Below are 9019 nucleotides of genomic sequence, written 5' to 3'. Positions count from 1 at the left end.
GTGTTTAGTCCCAAAATGTTATACCAAGCTCTTTGCCAAATTGATTGCGCATTCACTATTACAATACACATGGCCGGTTTTCTTCTAAAACCTCAACTTATTCATTATTCCTTTCAACTAAACTACTTTCTTAAATGTTTCCATCATTACCATATATTCTACTTTAGTTGTGAAAATAACAATTACAAATTGAAGCTTCGATACCCAACGTTTGCTCTAATACCACTTGTTGGGGACGCAACAAGTCTTAATATGACCTGTCTCGTGCAGAAACAACTTCAGACGGAGTCACATATCGCAATAAGAAAATGAAATTTTAAGCAACCATATAGAACACACGAATTTTATTTGGAAAAATCATAGTGGGAAAAAACCATGATATAATAATCCACTATGATAAAAAAGTTACAAGAGATTAAATAACTTACAGATGGGAAAACTTAGCTTTTTCTTTAAAATTTTTGAAAATGTGTTAAGCTCGTTTCATGCTCATGCATCCTAATTCCATATTAACCTAGTTTATATAACCCTCATATAAAATTAGAAACAAAGCTACACACCTATTCATTCTACTTAGTAGCACCTTCGATCGATTGAGACATTAACAGAGTTTTTCGATCTACCGAAACACATCTTGGTTGACCAGGAGCATCATAGTGTGCTTTGGTCGACCCAAGAATTCCTTAGTTGACCGAACACCATATTAAATGCACTCTATCAACAACCTCTAAATTTTAATTAATAGCTTTTGTTACCTTGATTAAAGGGTGCATTTGGTTGCACGACTATCATAAAATTTCACTATCAATCAATCTAATTTGGTGCAAAATTTCACAATATTTCATAAAATTTCGTGAAACCAAACACACCCTGAAGCAATTTCAAAGTTGGTTTTATGAATTTCGTATATGAACATGGAGCCAATAGTTCTCGGGTCTTTGAGAGGTTTTAGACCTAGCACATTTTATAACTACAACGGTGTTTTGGACTCACACCCGACCCAATGGGTCCAGTTTCATTATCAGATCTGTTCATCAACGGATCAGGTCGAATGATCCAATGGGTCATCCAACCTATTTCAGGTGGAACCGACTGATGTGCAGTTGGGTAGCGTAGGAAATGGGAACTGCATCAGACAAAGTTCCAATTTTTCTACCTTTCCAACTACAAATCAAAAGTGACATAAGAACTGATTTTAGGCGCGCAATCCAAGTCATAGCTAATAAATAAATAAATAAAAAGAAAAAGAAGAAGAAGAAGAAGAAAAAAGAAACTCCCAGATGGGCCCTTAGCAAGTGAAAGTGGATTCGAGTCTCTGATGCAGTAGCATTGCCGAAGTAATGTGGTTTGAAACAGTGGTATTGTAGAATGATTGAAACAAGAGCTCTTCCATACTCCAAAAGACTCTTCCCATTTTATTTTGCATCATGAAGTCACTGTTTCATGTGGGCTTGTCTTTGTGGGGCCACTTCCAAATCATTCAATTAGTCTAGTGTGGTCCACTTCCAACCAATTGCATGTAAAGTGATGTAGAGCGGGTCGCAGACAGTTACATGACCAAGATGGATCAGAAAAGGCCTGGTCGACGACAGAAGTGATCCAGACCATCGAACTTTAAATCAGGCGTATCTTGCAATCCGGAATGAGTTATCTGACTTAAAATATATGATTTTGGGGGTAGAACGAGCTACTGAAGCCAACCAACCCTGCTACGCCGGGTTACACAGCTCGGAATTGCGAAAAACCCCTGGATCGACGGTCGTTTCCCTCTTTTAATTTTGTTTTTACTATAAATAGTAAGTTTTAGTTTGATTATAACTCTTCATCCGTCGAGCTTTAGGAGTTGTGCCCAACGTGAAAAGAGCTTAGAATAAACAGGAGAACGGTTTGGTGAAGCCAAATAGGACACTTACTATTTTTGGCCGAAAACCTTGCGCACTAGTAGACATTATGACCGTCTATAAATAGTAAGTTTAGTATTTATAGTTAGTCGTGGATTCTGGGTGTTTGATTTGTAGTTTGATTCTAATTTCTTTCTTATTGCTTGGTACCCCTATTTAAAGGGTTGTGAACTCGTTTTTATTAATCAATTAATCAATTTTAAATTTTTTAGAATTTATTTCTATTTTCTGCTTTCTTTCTCCGTGGATTCGAGAAGTCTCTATGAGGAGTCTAGAGAAGCTCCGTAGATTCGGAGTAGTTATCCTCATCACGTTCATCCCTGCATCATAAAGAACAAAAAAAACATATAAAGAGATAGATTTTAAATTAAGGAAATGTGTAGGAACTACACATAGGTTGCAAGCCGATTCATAGTCGTCGTCATTGTGGGGCCTTTAGTTCCTTTTGTTAGTTTGTAAGCTTTCTCAATTAGATTTTTCTCTGCCCAATCTCAAAATGGGAAAAAAATAAAAATAAATAAATAAATAAATAAATAAAAATCTAAGTGGACCGTCCAACTTTTTCGAGATCTTCGTGCCTAGATTAGCGTTAACCAACACATGTTTTTCTAATGGCTAGCGTTAGTGGTGTGTATTATATATATAACTAAATAAATGAGAATGCTGCTCGATAGAGTACCATTTTTCATTCGCCGATCCGGCTCTCCCCCACCTACCGATGCATCCACGCAGTTGGTTTGGAGTGTCAAAGTATATTGGCCGTAGCCAAAATCAGGTGGGACACATGTGCATGGAATAACTTCAGAAATGCACGTTCATTATACATGCGTTTTGTGGTCCACCTGGATAGGCATGTTCTCTATACCACAAAACATATTTGACTGGACCCACCCAACTCATGAAAAAGTGCCACATTGGCGGAGTTAGATTTGAAAATCTAATTTTGGCTGTAGCCATATCAGAGGGGTCATTTGACTAATCAATGGCCTTATTTATTTTATATTGTATAAAGCAAGTGGACATTGATCTCCATTTTCTATTGTCAAAAAAGTAACTACCAGGTTGTGTGAAACATTATCTAATTAAGGTTGGCATGTGATGCATTTAGAGAGAGGATGGAAGAGATCATTGGTAGTGAAAGGGTGTGGGCTAGAGAGAGGCTGATTATAGAGACGAGTGCGCGCAATATGCTGAGAGATAGAGCCTATGAGCTACACGTGGAGAAATGTTTCGAGGTACTTTAAGGGGGTGTTTGGCATTTTTATAAATAAGAGTTTATTAAAAAAAAAGCTTTTAAACTATTTGGTAAAAGTATAATTAAGATGTTTATTTATTTAGAAAGTAGCAAATAAGCTTCGATTTTATACTTTGAGGATAGGTTATTTTTTTAAAAAAGAACTTATTTAACTTAAGTGGTTGACATTTTAAATTAATTTTTGGACAAATTTATCTTCAAGCTTTTCAATTAATTCTCATTTTACTCCTCTTATCTTCACAATTCTATGAGATAAGCTGACATGATGAATGACCCATATTGAAGGTGGGGCCCACATGATGAATGATCAACATCAAAGATGGGCCCACATAATGCACAATCACATCAAAGGTGAGCCCCACATGAAGGATGTCCCACATCAAAGTGCGGCACTATATGATGGATGATCCACATCAAAGGTGGGACCCATATGATGGATGGTAGACATTAAATGTGGGGACCACACGATGGAAGGTTGACATTAAAGGTGGGCCCAGATGATGAATGATCCATATTGAAGGTTGGGCCTCACATGATGGACGGTCAACAACAAAGGTAGAACCTATATAATGGATGTTAGACATCAAAGGTGGGTCCCACATAATGGATGGCTCGGATCAAAATGTGGCCCTGCATGGTGGACTATTCACATCAAGTGGGCCCCACATGATAGATGATCCACATAAAGGTGGGACCCACATGATATGGTGGACATCAAAGGTGGGTTCCTCATGATGAACGATTCATATTGAATGTGGGGCCTCACATGATATATGCTCCACATCAAGTTGGGCATACATAATGAATGGCTCACATTAAAGGGGGACCCACATGATGGATGGCATGCATCAAAGTGTGGCATAGCATGACAGAACATCCATATCAAGTGGACCCCATTTGAAGGGTGGGACCCACATGATGGATGATGGTCATTGAAAGTGAGACCCAGATGATGGATGGTGGATATCAAAGATGGGCCCACATGATGAATGATGCAGATTGAACATGGGGCCCCATATGATGTATGGTCCACATCAAGGTGGGCCCACATAATGAACGGTTCACATCAAAAGGGGGCCCACATTATGGATGGCAAGTATTAAAGTGTGGCCCACTATGATGGAACATCAACATCAAGTGGACCCCATTTGATGGGTGGTCAACATCAAAAGTGGGACCCACATGATAGATGATGGTCATTGAAGGTGGGCCCACATGATGGTCGGTTGACATTAGAGGTGGGCCCACATGATGGATGACCCATATTTAAAGGTGGGGCCCCACACAATGAATGGTCCACATCAAGGTGGGCCCACATAATGGACGGAGTGGGCTTCACATGATGGATGGCCCACATCAAAGTGTGGCCCCTTGTAATGGATGATCCACATCAAGTGGGCCCCACCTATTGGATAGTCCACATCCAAGGTCTCTCATGATGGATGACCCATATCCGAAGTGGGCTACATGATGGATGATCCACAAAAGTTGCGCCCTACATGATAGACAATCCAATTTGAATGTAGGAATTACACTATGGACACATCAAATGTGGACTCCACATGATGGGTGATGGGTAGTGGACATTGAAGGATAATTAGCATTGATGGTGAGCCCCACATGATGGATGACCTACATCAAGGTGGGCCCCTAATGATGAATGGTTTACATTCAAGATGGGCCTTACATGATAATAACCCACTTTGAAGGTTTGGATCAAAGGTGGGCTCCATATGATGAACGATCCATATTCAATATCCGATATAATGGATGGCCCAAATGCCTTAAAATATGAAGATTGTATGTAATTATCCAGTCTTTTGTCATTTGGGACATCAGTTCATTTATGGTGAGATCCACCGAAACAATCATATAGATTGTAATGGTGGATGTGTTAGAATAAGTAGCTCACCGAGCTAGTGAACCAACCTACTTCCCGAGATAATGAATCTACATAGTGATATCCTTGTAATGGATGGCTTAGATATTTCACAAATCTGCCACACTGGCAAATTGACGCAGGGATGAACATGATGAGGTCGATCACCATCTTCCTCAAGGATAACTACTTTGAATCTACGAAGCTTCTCTGGATTCCTCACAGAGACTTCTCGAATCCACAAGGAAAAGGCAATAAAAATAGAAATAAATTTCTAAACAAATTCATAATTTGATTGATTGATTGAAATAAACGAGTTCACAACCCTTTAAATAGGGATACCAAGCAATAAGAGAGAAATCAGAAACAAACTATAACTAAAGCTCCATAAAATTGGTAACTTACTATAAATAGTAAATTTACTCTTATAGTAAGTGTCCTATGTGGCTTAACCTCGTTATTCTCCTAATTATTCTAAGTACTTTTCATGTTGGAGAGAACTCCTAAGGCCTAACGAATGAAGAGTTATAATCAAACTAAAACTTACTATTTATAGTAAAAATGGAACTTAACATGGAATTCGGCCATTAATATGATGGAATGTTGAAACTTTGGCGTGGGTAACCCAACTAGGTTGGGTTGGTTGGCTAAAGTACCTCGTCCTACCCCAAAATCATATATAGTACATCGAGTAACTCATTTTAGTTTGTGAGATATGCCTGTTTTAAGGTTCTGACGATATTGATGACTTCTACTTTTGATCTGGCCTTCTTTAATCCATCTTGGGCATGAAAGTATCCGCGACCCGCTTTACACCAGTCCCCTCCACTTCAAAAGAACTCGTCCTCGAGTTCTCGTGCTGCTTCGATTCATGATACTCGGCCTAGTGCACTGTAATGGTACCCAGATCAAAAGTTATGATCAATTTATGGTCCACCTTCTTTTGGTCTAACCATGCTAGGAATGTATTTGTGACATGTTCTACATCAGACCTTTCCGCTTGGGAAAAGCTCATCCTCGAGTTACTTAAGGAACTTGGTTCATGATTTTAAGATAACTTTTGATGCCGATGTTTATTAGCCATTTTCTTGTATTTGACATTAAGCTCTTGGGTTGACACAATATGCGTACTCATACTCTCATTGACTTAGCTAGTATGGATCAGTTCCTTCACTTCTGCTTTCAAGATCTCACATTCCTTCTGATAACATAGGCAATTAGGCAAACTTTCCCCTGAGACGAGATCAATGTGGCCTTGTATATCTCGTATGGGAGACAATTTATTAGTGAATCTTTTGAGCACAATCGCCTTGAACTCCTATAAGACTGGTTTCAAATCCCTTAGGATGTTCACAGGCTTCATATATTCTTTCTTTTCAACTAATGCATATATATCTTTTGTTTCCTCATATTGTTTAACAAAGGCTTGTTCAGTTGTGAGAGGTTGTTTCTCAACTTTAGAAGTCTTTGGTTAGTTCTCTGTTTCCATAGCGAGAAGGTCAATCTTTCTACTGTCTTTAGTAGATTTAAATACTTTATCCTGACCTCTATGTGTAGTAATAGCATCAATATTATTTTACTATGGTCGACCAAGTAACATATGACAAACTTTCATGCTGACTATGCCACAAAGTACTTGATCTTTATAATTTTTAGTAATTGAAAATGAGATTGTGTATTATTTGGTTACCTCTGTTTTGTTAACCTCCTTGATCCATCCAACCATGTACGGAGATGAATGTTTTTCTGTTTTCAGTTGCAGTTTTGCTACCATTATTTTCGATACGAGATTCTCACTACTTCTGACATCGATGATTACATTATAGACTTTTTGACTTACAGTGCACCTTGTTTGAAAGATGTTGTCTTATTATAAATATATTTCTACCTTTGGCATGTATAATGGATTCCTCACGATCAAAGCAGTGGCTTGTAATTTTCTATAATCTGATGGTGCTCTGCAGAAATCGGGATTGTGTTGTACAGGGACCACGGGCGGTTAAGCATCGTTTCGAGTTCGGGGCGGAATTAGAGCATTCGCAATACGATTGAGGGTTGTCTGCAGCCCTTGTATGATTAATTGACTCTTCCGGTGGAAAGCTCCAATTCTTTCTAAAAGATAACGAATCCCTGGATTACCGTTCACAGGATTTTAGCTCATACCTTCGTTGTTTATTATCAGCCCGAGAGAAATCCTCATTTTGATACCAATTGACGCAGGGATGAACGTGATGAGGTCGATCACCGCCTTCCTCAAGGATAACTACTTCTAATCCATGAAATTTATTCGGACTCCTCACAGAGACTTCTCGAATCCATGAGGAAAAAGCAATAAAATTATAAAGAAATTTATAATTTAATTAATTGATTGAAATAAATGAGTTCACAACCCTTTAAATAGGGATACCAAGCAATAAGAGAGAAATCAGAAACAAACTATAATTAAAACTCTATAAAATTCGTAACTTTCTATAAATAGTAAATTTACTTTTATAGTAAGTGTCCTATGTGGCTTAACCACACTATTCTCCTAATTATTCTAAGCACTTTTCATGTTGGACATAACTCCTAAAGCCCAATGGATGAAGAGTTATAATCAAACTAAAACTTACTATTTATAGTAAAAATAGAACTAAACATGGAATTCGGCCGTCGATATGACGGAATCTCGCAAATTCGGCATGAGCAACCCGACATAGGTTGGCTAAAGTAGCTCGTCATACCCCAAAATCACATATGGTACATCGAGTAACTCATTCTGGGTTGCGAGATATGTCTGTTTTAAGGTTCTGACAATCTTGATGACTTCTGCCTCTAATCGGGCCTTCTCTATTCCATCTTGAGCATAAAAGTGTCCGCGACCTGCTCTACATCGCATATAGTTGTGGCGTGTACATTAGCGAACTTTTACATGCCATGTGGGCTTATCAAAACTCTTGTCATCTCTTATAAAAAAAAATGTGGCACATGCAATGCACATGGAAAGAGGAAGCAAGAGAGTAATTTGATAAAGAAAATCTACGATAGACTTTAGAAAGACAGAATTAGCTGGTTTTGCGGGTAATATATAAAGTAGGTTTTATGGTTAAAATCTAAGCCATCCAAAAGAACATCAATCACATTTGGAAGTTCTTGAAATGCCTTTTATTAAGTGTTTTACTATACTGGAAAACATAAATATAATGAAAGAAATGCTCAAGATCGATTAGCATTCTATATTAATAGAAACATTATTGTTGTTGCTGCTCTGTTGTTGTTATAATAATAGTAAATTAGTAATAATAGTAGTAATTGTTGTTTTTATTACTGTTGCTTTTATTATTATATTTTGCAGCTGTGCTTATTATTTTATATCTCTTCATGAGCCCACAACTATCAATGACAAGGCAAGCAGACATGTGGTTGATTTTTAGTTTGTTACAGAGGAAATCTTTCATACTCGGGCAGAGTGTGATGAATGATACGCAGGCATTTACTGGTGAGGAATTACTAAAGTAGCATTCAAGTAATTCAAATTAAAATTATTGGGTGGGCCACACCATTACACTGAATCATACCATTGGGTTGATTTTCGTACCATGTGATCATCATGGGTGAACCACCCTTTTCACGGATCAGAGCACCTATAAATGTAATAAGTTTGCAGAAATTAAATAGTCGTATTGAAAGTTCAAGTACAGCTAGTGCGATTTAAATAATACATTTTCTTGTAGGTTTGTGATTTAAATAATACATTTTCTATGTTATTACAGCTACCGGAGCTTTCAAGGCATGCTCTTATTTTAAGCTTCGATATGAGATAGGCAGCCGTTATATGCGGAGGAGCCGCCTGAGGACTCTAGGTTCGGAAGGGACCGAGCCTCGTGATTCGGGAAATTCACTAGGTTGGGACATGAGTCAGGTGATTTTACCAGGTGGCGGATTACGTGAGGCAGAGGTACCAGCTTAGTGGGTGAGGCCCTGGCCGTGGGGCCCACCTTGATG

Source organism: Magnolia sinica, chromosome 5, assembly GCF_029962835.1.
Source record: "Magnolia sinica isolate HGM2019 chromosome 5, MsV1, whole genome shotgun sequence".
NCBI classification, from domain to species: domain Eukaryota; kingdom Viridiplantae; phylum Streptophyta; class Magnoliopsida; order Magnoliales; family Magnoliaceae; genus Magnolia; species Magnolia sinica.
Note: the sequence above shows the minus strand (reverse complement) of the source record.